The sequence below is a fragment of the Acanthopagrus latus genome, chromosome 6 (genome assembly GCF_904848185.1).
Source record: "Acanthopagrus latus isolate v.2019 chromosome 6, fAcaLat1.1, whole genome shotgun sequence".
NCBI lineage: Eukaryota > Metazoa > Chordata > Actinopteri > Spariformes > Sparidae > Acanthopagrus > Acanthopagrus latus.
In genome coordinates, this window is record NC_051044.1 from 10,446,711 (window position 1) to 10,462,353 (window position 15,643).

Below are 15,643 nucleotides of genomic sequence, written 5' to 3' on the forward strand. Positions count from 1 at the left end.
TCAAATGGGTGGAATTACAGGATCAATAGTGTGATTAGCAGAGGCCTTGTAGCTATAGCGTGTTGCTGGCAATCCATTGCATCAAGCTAAACCCAGGGGACAGGGGGTTTGTTGCTCCTTCCAAGTAAAAGGAGGAGGCGCAGTGCGTGAGAAAGAGGCAGAAACAAAAGGCGAATGAAGGCAGAAACTAAAGATTGTGAGCTTGAGTATTGAGTATGTGTTCATTCTCTCAGGGATCTGTCAGTTTTGTTCTACCCTTCTGTCTTACAGCAACAGCAGAAAGCATTTTTCTGAATCAAATCAATATGCCTGTCATATAATATGTATATATGTGGAGAGAGAGAGATATGTATATATGTTTATTAAGAGCTTTTAGTTGATTCAAGGATCAACCAGACTGATGGTGTCAGAGTTCAGCGTTAGCTTTCTGAGGAACTTAGCCATCAGTGAATACCATGTCAAGTTATTCATATTTTTTTAAAAAACAGAAATAAAGAAAAAGTATCTGGATAAGTTTCTGGATTGGTGATTCCCCCTACCCCTCTATTTACTTTCATCATAAGTGGAGATGGAAACACAACTGTGGCACCTGCACTGGATGGCGGTGCCAGGAAAGTCCTTCAAAACGGAGCCAGCACACTTGAAGCAATAATATTTAAGTCAGTTTAGCATGAAAGTGGATAAAATGGATCAGAGTCCAAACATGGTGGTCCCCTTCACTTCAATGACAGCTAAACACCTGTGCATACCAAATACAGCCTATACTTGACTTGTACTTGGGTGCCAAATGATGTAAACTCATTCATGGCTTTGACTGTATATCTGTCTAAATGGCACTAAAATAATATTTTGGTAAGGCTTTGGTTGGTTAAAGTCCAACTGAATTTGAATTGCATGTTTTTCTCAGCCTTGTGTGTGTGTGTGTGTGTGTGCATATATATATATATATATATATATATATATATATATATATATATATATATAAATAGAAACAAATATATATATATATATATATATATATATATATATATATATATATATATATATGCACACACACACACACACAAGGCTGAGAAAAACATGCACTTCAAATATATATATATATATATATATATATATTGCATACAATAATCAAGTTGTTGTGTTCTCCTACTATACTACATTTCAATTCAAACTGCATTTGCATAAAGAAGTAAAGTCACCATTCTATAATAGCCAGGGTCACACTAACAGCCAGGCAGCCAACTACTGCAGATCCATAGATTTTGAATAAACAACATATTCAAATTCAACCTTATGTCTCATTCTAAGTTACAAACAAGGACGGATGTCTTGTCCTGCAGGTTGACGGGCTGACTGAGAATGAATGTCAGTTTGCAGACAAGATGCGATGGTTCCTCAAGTGAAGCACACAAAACAGCTCAAGATCTCACCTGCAAATGTCCAGTCGGGCAGGTAAGATGCCGAGTGGTCCTAAAACAAATGGTTCGTAGGTGTCCTTGTAACTGACTGGATCGTCAAACACCTTCGGAGGCAAAGGAGTGAGTCAGGTGAAGATATTATAGAGCAAATCCAACGTACAGGGGACATCAGGGTGGACGGATGGCTCCACAGGTCAATTTTTAAGTAAATAACAATGACGAGTAAGTGAACTGTTCTTCATCACACTTACATTGTTTTTCACACAAATATTAAAACGGAATGACTAAGTGTCATTTAGATTTTTTTTACTTTTTTTTTAAACATAAGTAAATTGAGCCTCCTCTGAACGTGTGTAATTCTTCAGTTAGAAGTGTATGACAGAAAAAAAAGCAATTTCTGTTGGAAAGCTACAGTTTTTCTCTTTCAGACAAGATATTCTATACAATGAAAACTTTTTTTAAAAGCAAACATTAACTGTACTCCCCAGCACAATGACTCGGCAACATAATATAACTTGGATGGATATGAGTACCTAGTCACTATGCTTGGAAAATTGCTATTTTTCTGCCATATGTAATTGGAGCTATTATGTGCATTCCCTGAGCTCTTTTGTCACATAGCCACTGCTGGTATATACAGGATGTTCCCAATGCCAATCCCATAATTACTGTTATTAGCAGCAATTTGAACATTGAACTCAACACATATAGCTTTTTGTACCCGCAAAATAATTGTACTCAGAAGATCGAGGCTTTTTATTTATATTTTTTTTTTGCACTGTCACATATATTTGAGTACATACCTGTACCCCTCACCAGTCATTTAAAAATGAAGTATCACTTTAATTCAATTCTTTTTCACGCTGATCTTGATTTTGAAGTAGCTGCCTACATGAGCTACGTGGGCACTTCCAACATTTAGCAAATTCCCCAAAAATTTGGCACATATCTTTTTGAGCTAAGCACAAAATTAATTTGGCCTTGTAACCTCCGGTAATGGACTGCAAAGTGAGTGGTCCAGCTGGTTTTTGTTTTTTGGCTCCCGATACGTGCCTTAATGTGACTGCCAAACAAAAAATCCCTAACAAATGGCTCACTAAAACACAAGTTCACGACATTACATAAAAAAAAAAAAAAGAAAAGAAAATCACCCTTGGGTACAAACACAGAGTGGTTTTCCCTCTCAGCAAATCTGGGCCACCTTGGCCGGGCACATTTTTAGGGAGGTGAAGCAGCGACGTTAACCTGCGCTTAAAGTGGTACAGCAGCAGGCACTCCCTGCCCTCGCTGTCACCAGTTTCCCTCAGTTCACTCTTCAGTCCAGTCTTTATGCATTTGCTGCTGCTGGCTCTGACGTACTGGCTGAATTTCATTACGCCGTGCTATTACACGAGCAAGCTGCTGGGCTGGCCTCGGGATGAGAGGGCCAATCAATACAGTCAGTATCTGCCCCCTCTAATCTCTGTCGCCTGTGTCAGCCCTGCTATCTGTAATAGATCTTAAGGATTAGGTGGGGGGGGGCCCCTTCTTAAGACACTTCTTTCTACTGAGGAACTGGCCAGCCAACAGGACCCATGGGGGCCCCCGGACCCAGTCATGCTGATCCAACGTGAGCCGCTTGGGGAGTGCCAGCAGCATGGTGAGAGTGAAACACTCATAAGAAAAAAAAAAAAAAAAGAGGAGAAGCAGTGGCACGGCTAAAAAACGAAGAGAGAGGTGGGGAGAAATAGAAGCAGGGGTATGTCACAGGGGAGCGAGGTGAAGAAGGCGACAGAGCGGCTATGACATGGAGAGATTGATAGAGGCAAAGAAAAGGACATCGGAGTGGGAAAAGATTGTGGGTAAACAGAGAGAGCAAGGTGAGAGAGAGAGAGAAGGATGAAAAAGGGACAGAGTGAGAGGGAGAGAGGGAGAGAGAGGAGCGGAGAGGAGGATAAGCACCAGGCCAGGAAAGGCGAGAGCCCATGTAATTTCTCTAATCCTCCTGGCATTTATACTTTCACCAGACAGATAATGAAAATGAAAAATAAAATGGAAAACTTCCCCTCTCGGACTGGGCACAGGATTTTTTTTTTTTCCTCTTAATCTGTTGCACTGCTCAACTTTCAATGCCTCAGTGGGTGTATGCTGAGTCAGTAGAATTGTCTATGTGTTATTACTTCACGTCATGGTAGATGAGACTCACGAGGGCCTTGTTTCCTCTACAGAGAAAAACCTGAGATGTAGTGCAATGGATAGATAGATAGATAGATAGATAGATAGATAGATAGATAGATAGATAGATAGATAGATAGATAGATAGATAGATAGATAGATAGATAGATAGATAGGTTTACTTTAATGAGCTGCAACCTTAAAACGCTGCTTATTCCCTCATTTATTAGTAACGGTGCTATAATACAGCACTTTCACATGGGGCACATGATCATCACCAAATCATCAGAATAAATATTGCATTTAATATTTCTGCAAACCCCCGCTAAAACTTTACATTTCTCTTCTTTCTGCCCTTAAATACATTCAAGTTGTTTCACACTTAAATCGAAACTGAAACGCAGGCTTGAACTGTAGTCACTGGCTTTCTCGCATGTAACTCCACCAAGTCAGGTGATTAAAAAATCAAATGTGAAAGTAACAGTTTGGTAGGAAATTAAAGTCAGACCGATATTATTGGCCCATATTGGACCATCACAGACACACAGGTATCAGCGTAACTTCAAAATGGGATAGTGGAGTTTGAAAACTTCACGATAAAATGTGTGTTTGTGTTTATATTCTGATTGTTTTAACTCCCTATAGAGATTTGCAGCAGTCCCCGAAAATCCAGTATTAGTCTGGCTCGAGTAAAATGTCACTATATGATACTTGGCCTTTCTGTATAAAAGTGAACCCTATCAGTGCCAACATTTGATCCTGGAGACTGGGCTGCAGCCATTCTGCTGCCTAATGAGTACTTTTTGACACTTGAAGTACATTTTTATTATCACATTTCTGCAGTCCCTGCAACAAGTATTTTATCATATGAATTGTGGCGGAGTGTGCTCCGATGGTATCGCTCTCACCCTCTCTCTCTCTCTCTCTTTCTCTCTCTCTCCATCACACACACACACACACACACGCACACACGGGCGCACAGACAGGAGACTGAACTGAAGTAATTGTGAGCAAGCTGTAGGGCAAGAGCCATGTCCAATTGTTTATAATGTGCATGGCGTGGGAAAGCCGCTTCGATACACTTGTAAATCAGGACAGACAGCGCTGAGCCAATTAGAGAGACGCCGCCGCTCATAATCTACGATACATGTTAGTGTTGCTTATGCTTGTCACAGTGGGGGGGGGCAAGATTTGCATGGCAGGAACCAGTGGCCCAGTCATTTTGATGTCATGAATAATGCTCCCAGTCATTTGTTTGGTATTGTAGTTTACTTTTCAGCAGCCATAGGCTTTCACAGCAGCAAGCTGTGTTCACAGTTTTGCTGAGATAATTACACAACAGAGCACACTGAGGAGTTTTACACTCAGAACTGTGCTGAGGATTTAAGTGCAGTGGTCTGCTCCACCGAAGGATACAAAAGGGCTCTTCCCTCTTGAGTGAAAAATTAAGATGAGAGAAAATTGCCGTGCCTTCCGCGGCGGTACACAAAGTACTTCACTCTCATCCGCAGCTCCTTCTGGACTCAAACAAGCCTGACCCCCCTATTCCTGAGCACATCACAATTAACCTGATGCACAACCGGGCCAGAACAAAGTCATTTCACTCGTTTTCAGCCCTTTCTACAACTCTGATGATGCCACTGCCCCTAATTCGCCCCTTAAAACGCACGCCGTTCCAGGACCTAGATTAATGTGTGAGTGCATACGTAGCCGCAGGCGAGCGAATGTAATTGCAAAAAAAGAAATGTACAAAAGTAAAAATGTGCTAATCACCACACCGCAGCCCGGTCTTATGTCCCCTTCCAAGGATATGTGTGCTCAAGAGGAAAGGGTTAAAAAAAAGAAAAAGAAGAGTCTAAGAATTTATTTCTTTTATAATCATTAGTGGAAGCCTTGAATTCTGTTTAGTTGTGTGAGAGTACTCCACATTTTTTCTCGTCAGGATTATATGTTTTCTTTAACCTTTATTCATTTAATTAATTTTCCCATTCAGTGTTATCTAAATGAGCTACATGTGAGACTGCAAATAGCATAAAAAGCAGAGATGCGGCCCAGGATATTCTTTCACAGCTGTCACAGTCTTCCAGGTGACTCCTTTAAAATTTCAGCGAGCCTGTGCGGGTCACCGTTAGCATACTTACAACAACCCCAGCAGCCCTCCGAGCATCTGTCAGCCGGTGTTTCACTTCCAACATGACCCCTTTTACAAGACCTGTGTTACTGTGTGACTGAGCATATTTGTACTCTGAGTTGTGATTCCAGTCGCAGAGAGCTGCTGTTGCAGGATCACCACTTCCTGTGGTCGTTTAACATCATCACAACTGGACCCACAACAAATGATGATTCTCTTATTGTTACCCCAACCAGTGTGTCACTGTTCATGCCTCAACCTAATCAACCAAATCAACATGGCAACCCAATCAGCAAAATAAATGTTTGCTAAGTACTTATTAAAAACCACAGATAAGTTCAAACAGGACGTTTCGTGATTTTGCAACATTTACATTTGATTACGTTTCTATTTCTTACTTGTCAAACGCTGTGCTCAAGCTCTGCTTAGAAACCACTTGTTTGGGATTAGGAAAACATCATGGTTTGGCTTAGAATATTTGTTTTAGTCGCCATGATCACGGATGGAGATGGTCCAACTTCTTGCAGCCATTTTTTGGGGGCCAAAACAGGTTGGAAATGTCTGCCTTGAAAAAATACCAAATAAACGTTTTTTTGGCACCAAATAAATGGCTAGAAATATCTCCAGGTGTCTTAACAAATGTCAACTGGTGTGACTCAAGCTGCCGATGTCCATTTGGTAGCCTTGTTGGTTTGTAATAAGACCGTGCTAGAGTTACCGATGACAGAGCGGGTGATGAAATAACTTGATAGTAACATCTTGGCAAAATCAGTGACCTTTGCAAAGTGAGTTAACCAGCTAGCCAAACTTTCTTGGGGTTGAGGTAGCAAGTGCAAATAAACAATGTTTAACTTCCCTCCATGTTGCACCCAGAGCTCCTTGCTCATGTGCCAGCTAAAGTTGTAAAAAGTGTCACTCGTGGGGCTTCATACTACGCATTGGACTTCAGGAATGTTTCTTTTGCATGCCCGTCTCCATGAACAGTCAGATTGAGAGGCAGCTCACGAAACTGAGATCAGACTGTCAGACTAGGCAGTGCGAAAAAAGAATCAAGATTGTGTTCTCAGAGGTTTTCAGAATCACATTTTGGTGTGTGCTGTTTAGATGTCATGCGAGAAAGTTTGGACGGGGCCTCCACTTTTTTTCCTGATTGAAAACGGATAAGCCGAAGCCAAGCACCGCCGAGCTCGGGGTACATCACCTCTCAGCCGGAGCATTTAGAGGTCCAGTGCATACCACTTGTCGGAGGTTTTCTAACCTTGGAGCGAAAAGGGAATACAATTGCTCTTTTTCTCGTCTTTATCTGGTCATGTAGCACCGATTCTAAAAATATTTGTGTCTTTCTGCAGCGCGGACAGCCCAGTTGAAAAGAAAACGACCGTCTTGCCAGCAGTGAAATATGACTTTAAAAGCACTTTGGGGCTTCTGTCCCAAGTGTTGAGTGTTGTAAAGAGACAGATTGCCAACAGAACATCAACTCTGTGTAGGGCTTGGCAAAAAAAATGGGAACAAATGTCTCGTATAAAGGCCCACCACTGATACTGTTAATGCTTGCTCGGACATTTTCTCCAACATGGTTCATCACGTTCAGTGCCAGCTGGAGAATAAATATGACACTGATATGACAGTTATTGTATTGTTTTCTAATTCACCTCTCCCCCGGATACGAGTTTAGCCTTTTAAACAGGTAAAGTTGTTTCGGCAAGTGAGAGGAACAACATTTCCGTGAAATCATATTCACACACTGAGTACCGTCGGTTAAGGGTTGTTTTCCCTCGCTCTATGGATGCAGAACTTATCAAGCAAGAAAAAAGGGAAAGTTTCAGCAGCATCAGGTTGAAGAGAGAAAGGAGAAAATGTGAACCGATAAATTCATTCATTCATTCATTCTCTCTTCATCTGTGAATGTCACCTAAAACATTATGAAACGGCGTCGCAGTGGTGGCGGTGATCCGTTTGGAGTGTGTACTCTGCCGGTCCTGTCACTAAAATGTCTGACAGAGGGCTTTTTTCAATGGCCTCGCTCCTGGATCCCGTTTTTTGCTGTCGCGGCACAAAGTAACTATCTGTGCCTTTACAGCTGTCCAAATTCATTCTCGCTGCTCACATAGTGCTCGTAGCCAAGAAACATTTCCACTGACTTTGTCCAGGAAAACAGAAAAGAAAGGCAGCGTGGCAAAATCTTCAAAAAAAGAAAAAAAAAAAAGGTCTACGGTTGGAGTCCCAGGCTAGAATCATGGACTTCAAATAACGTACCGCTGTGGGCATCTAAATATTAGCCGCGCCATCCGGCTACTTTAAGGTATGAGAGTAAACGGAGCGCATGAACAAATTTATGGCCACATTTGAAGGCTTCGCTCCTGCGTAAATGTATTCAAATTGAAACAACCATTTATCATTTTATAACGGTGCTCTGACTCCACTGAAGGCCTCCCCCATTATAGACTTGTAGAAGCCATTGTACTTCACAACTAATTTTATTTTGCGTCCTCTTCAACTTCCAAAGCTGATCCGAGGTGCCGGCATGATATTCACTACTCTCGAATGGAATATAAATGTTAAGTGCAGATTTGTCAGATATCCTCGTCTGCAGCCCCTCCCCCCCTTTTTTCCGAAGCGGGCCGTCGCGACGTGCGAATAAAAGGGGACGAGGCGATTAAAGAGGCTGAGAAGATGATTTATAAAAACAAGGACGCGTGTGCAAACCCGCTGAGAGTTACGAAGTTACGGCATTGATTGAAGGTCAGAGAAAACAAGTGTCTTTTTAAGATGCCTTTTAAAAACGCATGCTGATCTGCTCCGCCGAGCCCGTGCCGATGGTGGAGGGTATGACGTCTGATGAGCACGACTTCCAATACAGTCAACAGTAAACAAATATTACTTTTCACAAGACTGTATGCTATTAAAACACCATGTTAGTTCCAGGCATGCCGTGTTTTTTTGTTTTTTTCTTTTTCTTTTTAAATCACTTGCGTACCATCTAGTTAACATCAGTCAGTTTGCTGTAAAAGCAGCTAAAGAGACATTTAACTGCAGGCGTTCATTGTTTCTTCCCCACCTCAGTAACTTGAGCGCGCAGCGGGTGGGAATCAAGCCTCTCCGTCACTTTCGGTTATGAACAAACGCGGAGCTACCTTTTGTGCTACAACTTTTACCCTATTTAATCGGGGGGGAAAACTCACCCTAAACACTTGGTGTCATCGCAGCCTAAGCATTTGTCATAATGAGTTGAAAGGAATGAGGGAGACACGAGAGTACAAACATTTCAATGAACCCAGCAAAGCATGAGAGTGTCAGCGAGACAGCGGCGCGTCCTCCCTGCTGGGAGAGGAGCAGTCAGGCAAGGTAAGGCTTACTGAGCACTGACAGTAGTAATCATATCTGGGTTTCTGGTCTCTCTAAGCGGTTATATTTCACATAAACTCCACTGAATACTGCTGTCAAAGTGGAAACACAGCCTGGTTTTATATGCTCGCTAGGACCCGAAAAACCCCGTTTAGTTTTTTGAAAAACACACTTTCAGTATCCTCGTTTATTTTTTTCCTGAGATTGTGGAGTAGAAAGAAGTCGAGTCCATCTGAAGTAAGTATATAGTCAGTATAACAAACTCGTACTTGATACTGCATAAAGAAAAAAATGGAACAAAGCGCGAAAAATTGAAAGAAGTCACTGAGCACTTACCAACACTTATGTGATAATGTTGATATCTGTCCAGCCTTGGTTTGACAAAATGTGATTGTAGCCCTGGGTCCTCACTTTATCACCTTTGTGTAGACTGAAAGTCTGAAATTCTGTTTGATATGATTACAATGCAGAACACAATGTTCAAGAAAAGTCAAAATAAAAAATTGTATATCAAGCATGTGTTGAAGAGTCCCTCGCTCTAAACCACTGTGTGCACGCACGTTCAGGGTCGTCGGCATTCACAAGTGCAACCAATCAGAGCACCTGTTGGTAAAGATAGTTGATTTTATACAAATCCCGCTTTGCACACTGCGGAGACAAGCTGTCGCTGCACGGCGTGAGGTGTTTTGAAATGATGGGTTTTGAAAACGCGGCTGAAAGACCGTGCTGTGGATGGAACTTGACTCTGCCACCCCTTGACGATGGTATGAGCATGTGGCACAGATCGAAGTCCACCATTGCTAGAGGTAGTTCTCTTTAACAAGGGACGGTTAGCGGGGTCAACCAATTTCACAAGGCGGGATAGCAGTTTAATGTGAAAACACTGCCTGTTTCAGCATTTGAAAGACATTTTGTACTTTTACCAGCATTGTTATTAGTATTATTTATTAGTGTTATTCGCGCCAGTGAAAGCAGAGTCTGTGTTTGCATCTTCTAGCACGAAACAGGTCATCTGAGGGCGTTCTGAGCCTTGTCAGTGTGCATTATAGCAGGAGGGCCTCTCCGGCAGTAAAAACTGCGGTTCTGAACAGGAATGGATCAATGGGTTTAGTGGTGAACAAATCATACAAGACAAAAAAAAGCTGAAAGGAGCCGGAGCAGAGCGCGTGCTGGTCTGAGAGAACACAAACACCCATTCAACTTCTCTGGCAGATTCAGCTGTGCTGGGCCGGTGCCAGGGGGATGTGCATCTTTGCCTAATGTTTTCCCTCGACGGAGCAGAAACATAGTTTGTTTTAGGCCTGTCATGGCCTGTTGGGGCTTTGCTCGATGGTGAGATGCCCTAATACATATTGATAATCATACACTGATGGTAATGGTAATAAACCACCTTTGTCACGGCGCTCAGGCACGGGAGAGTAGAATGGATTAGCCCGCGTATTATTTTCCCTTTTTCTTGGCCATATTTCACCGCTGCTCTGTAAAACACCCAAGCCAAACTCATTCCACATTCTGCAAAGCACATATGGTGTTGTATTAAAAATGTTGAGGTAAATCCAGAGTTATGAAGCAGCAGGAGCAGCACTTGGAGGCCCAATGCAGCAAAACAACTTAATGTCAGTCACTAATCTAGTTGCAGGTGTTCAGAAGAGCAGAGCTCAATTAAAACCAAATTGGCTTTCACACAGTTATTCAAATTAGTTTAGAATCAAACGCTCGCAAACTAAATATGCTTACCTGTGCAGAATCGCCCTCCCTCCCTCCCTCCTGTCTCTGCTCCCACACCAAGACACTGTCGGGATGGGAGGAGCTGGAATAAAAAATGAAATTTACATTTAAATCAGCCTGGAAGGGGAACAAAAATGTGATCAGGGTCCGTGCAGGTTCCCACCGCCTTAATCAAAGTTCTGATGTGATGACACACGCCCCCCCTCGAGAAGCTGCCTGGCTCAAGAGAGGGGCCGAGGTAATAAGTTATTAATGTGCTGCCCATACCGCAATTAAGACCCAATTAAAACCACAGGTTGTGCGTCTGACATATTACCAGACACTCTGGAACCTCTCGTCGGCTTCTCGCTCAGCCCTAACTCACTCTCACGTCAGAGCAGAAGATTGAAATGTGGCTGAGTAAGAAACTAAAAGAGCATGTGAGGAGAAGAGAAGTTATTTTTCTCTTAATTGAAAATGTTCGGGCTGGAATGAACCACAATTATTCCTTACATTTCAGGTTATATGTTGTGAGTATATCTCCTGATCCAGGCAGGAGATTAAATGACCGCGTGCGGGGCATGAAATACATTCTGATATGCAGATTAGACATCACTTTTTCTTGAGTTTTAAGTATGTGAGATTGGATGCAGAGTCTTCATTATGGTTAGATATTCCTAAGAAGAAGATCATCAGTCTTATCCTGTTGGTTGACACTGTAAACTGCTGAGTAAGCCTCTGCGTGCATCTCAAAAACCCAGCAGCTGCTTTCCAAATCTTAATTGCAAGATTCATATTTTTTTCTCTCTCGAAAACTTATTGAAGAAATTAAGCGAGCCGCGGTGGGCGGGTGTGAATTAGTCACATTACTTACTTGCATCCAGATTTATTTATTTATTTTGCCTTAACGCATGCGTCGCTGGTGTCGAGACAATACGAATTTGAATGAGATGCCGTCTCAGAGTTTCACCAGAAAAAGAAAAGAAAGGAAAAAAAAAAAAACGTCTATCAGAAAAATACAGTATCTGTGTTTACTGTTAATGTCAATGAGGAACATTTCAACTGTAAGAATGCTCTTGCTCAGCTGTCTGTCACGTCGAGTACAGCTGGAGGATGACAAAGCGAAAAGTTTGACAACGTAAGGCTGAGCCTGACAACCTGCATCAACCGAAAAATGTCAGAACCACTTTTTTATTCTTGCTGGGTTTTTTTTTAGTTCACCCTCAATTTTTTAACCACTATTCACATTTTATAGCCCCTTTCGCCATTCAGTTTTTCCTGTCTGTCTGTCTATCTTTCTCCTGATCACGCTCACCGATCCAGTGTAGAGGGGCTCAGTCAATCCTCTCCATTCACTCCATATCAAATGGGGCCTATTCTGCCTCCAGATCATCCCTCTCTGTCTTCCTCCCTATATCAGCAGAGTTTCTGCTAGACTGAAAGCAGATCAGTCAATCAGTCCACTCCATCCCTCTCTCCCATCAAATTGGACTATTTCTCTCTCCACCTTATCTTTGCCTCTCTCTTGTTCTGTCTATGTGAATGTGTGTGTGTGTGTGTGTGTGTGTGTGTGTGTGTGTGTGTGTGTGTGTGTGTGTGTCTTTCTCGGCCTCTCCGGTCCAGGAGATGAGGATCAGTCAAATCCAGTGGGAGGTGACCAGCATGTTAACAGAGCCGGCCAGGGCTGGATTGCCAGTTGAGGCTAAGTGAGCCCGCCACTGACAGCCAGAGGGAGAAAAGGCCAGGTGAGCTGCTCAGTCAGAAACTCACACCTGAGGTCGCTGTCAAATTTGAGGGAAATTAGGGCCAGCGGAGCAGTTGAGGCTAAAGAGATGTAAGGTGACACCTAAATGAAAGTGTGACGGCTGTCTTCTCACCTTCTTACTGTACAGAAAGAGGGGACAATGCACTTCACTTCCTCCCACTGTGCAAATTATTTGGTATACGTGTACTGATGTATTGCGCTGGTAAATGTTATTTTAGAGCCAGGTATATTGATCAGAGCTGTGATATCAAATTCCCACCCGTACACCCACCCAGCTCAATCTTCAGCGAGGCTCAGCTGTCGATCATGATGTCAAACATCCTCTCCATTGCATTAAATTACTAATTAAAGATCTGACACTAATTAAAGATCTGACAATTAGGTCGCAGACAGTACAAGACTAAACTTAACATAAAACTTTCACTATTAGACACTCACCAGAGACTGCAGTTCTCATTCATTTTCTCCTTTTCTCTCTGTAATGTAACTTTTGTGGAGTAAAGAACGTTTCCCATCCGGCTCCAGACGGTAGTCGACATTACAGCAACATGACCTAAACACTAAAAATGGAGGTCACCTCTGCAGATTGCTGCTGCAGTCAGGCTAATAAACAGGAGTGAAGATAAATCCCAAAAGTAACCTGTGAGCTCTCCTCCCATCTGTCACTGGCTCTGGATCAGAGCAGAATCCAGTGTGAATGCGTCATCCTGAAGTCTTTCTTAGCTCTGAACATTCCAGCTAGCTCTTAGCAGCTTAGCAGTGGCAGGTCCCGAAGTTGCATTCTGCAGATGTCTTGTGATTTGTTTTCGTAGGGACCCCTCTACATGTGGTACATTTAAAACCAAGCTTATCCGAAAATGAACACTTGAACAAGATTTTTTTTAAAAAGTCGGAGAAGAAGCAGAGAAAACATATAATAGACTCATTGTGAAAGAAGCGTCTGTAAAACAGTGTACACATTTTTTTTGACATTAATGAACCATCAGGCAATTATTAGTTAATAATTATCTTTGAATCAACAAACAACAACAATAAACACTGTCTCACTGATTATTGAACCTACAGACACAGTTAACCTTAAACACGGAGGCTTGAGGGGAGACACTTTAAGCTAATCCTTTGGTGACTTTGCTACAGATCTTTTGCAAAAAGAGCAAGGTTGTCCTGTATTCCGTCTATGACACTGCACTACACAGACTGTCTGCTTTTCGTGCGTTACGCGGGAACCTTGGACCTCAACCAGCTTTACTGATGAAAAGCCTCCAAGGGAACATTAATGAGCAATTTTCTGATAATACAAACCCATTACCCTGGCGGCCGACATAATACCAGCAGTTCACTGAGTAAATATTGACCTTGTTGCATTTTCTCAGGGGTAGAGTAACACCAAGATTTTTTTTTTCTGGCTACATTTTACCTGCAAAGAGTTGAAGGTAATACTAAAAATGCAGCTCACAAATAAAAAGCGTAAATACACATAAACACTCATAAAGATTGTATTGTAAACAAAATGCGATCGGAGGGGTCATGTCATTGTATTTTAAAAGTAATAACGTTTTGCCACGACAACGGTGAGGGTGGCGGGTTTTAGGATTTATGCAAAAAAAACTTTGTGCAAACAGCCCTTGAGATTAGTTTCTGCACTGTCTAGCAGCCTCCTCTGAACCTACAAAAACACTTTTCTAACAGCAATACATAGTGATCATCTTCCCAGTCCCAATATACAGATAGTCATTTTAACTTGTAAAGTAGGAATACTCAAATTCTGTCTCAGGGATCCATTTAACACACTGCCAGATTTTCATGTCTCCAGGAAGGGTGGATATTTAAGCTATAATAGCCTCTTAACTGCACACACAATAAGCACTTTTTAATTTATGGGTGAAGTGACACCATTTTTGTTTAACCAAGGTTTGTGTGTTGGCTATATTGTGAGTTTGTTATTGCCTGCTCCTGCTGTCTCACTGATTTTGCTCGTACACTCACATATTTGTGCTTATGTTACCGGCATCATTCCTGCATACCGCCTCGAACAAAAGTCGCCGCTCTGTCGTCTTCGCTGTTGCTCTAACGTGAGGGGAAAAACTGCAGATGGCACCTTTACAAGTGAGAGTTCTCTTTTGAAGGTAGTTTACCTTTTTACATCCCCTGCAGCGATTCGTCTTCACAGATCACTGCTCGGCGTGTCGGCTCCTCCTTATTTCAACAATGCTTTATCCACCCACACAGTCTTATCAGTTCTGCTAGAGACAGTAATCAAACCACATATTGTACTGTGTGTGTGTGTGTGTGTGTGTGTGTGTGTGTGTGTGAGGAGGGGGGCAACCTGGTAGTATTTTTTTTTTTTTATTGCGGGTCCAGACTAGCTGAAAACTCTGACAATAACATACTTTAAGGCCAGCTGACATGATAGATGAGATGGTCCACCCTCTAGGATATTACCATTTTTCTGCAGTGCCTCCCTTAAATGCAGCTCTCTCTCTTTCTCTCTCTCTCAGCCAGGTGGTTGAATCCTATAAATACTGAAAGAGTGGCACCCTTTTAAAGTTTGCTCAGTTTTAACACTTGTCTTGACAGCGCATTTTTGTTGTTTCTTTTTCTTTTTTTTTTTCTGCTCCCCCCCCCTCCTCTTGCAGACAGCACAGTTTGCATTGGAGCTGCCTTTGTGACAGGGACACATTCATCATGTAATAAAGTGATGCAAGCTGTTACAAGATGCCGAAATGAAACTCTGAAGCTACTCTGAGTTCTGTTGAGTAGTGAAGAGGAATCGTAGCTATTTCAGGGTTGTTTGTTTGGCTTCACTGCCAATGATGCCCTGTTAGAGACACACATGGTAAACTCATACTGATACCAGTGTGGTGTGTGTGTGTGTGAGCAAGAGAGAGAGAGAGGGTCAGAGAGAGAATGTTTTTCTTTTTAGGTTCTACGCAACAGCCACTGTAGAAGTGCTTTATTAATACTGATTATTCCCTTGTAATGTGTTTATGTACACGCGTCTACATTAGCTTTTCTACATATGCACGTCTCGTGGCAGCATTACAAGTTTACATGCTAATTATTTATGCAAAGCTTAATGCTCTCAGCCAGATGAAGGCCCATATAAAACATACAAACAAC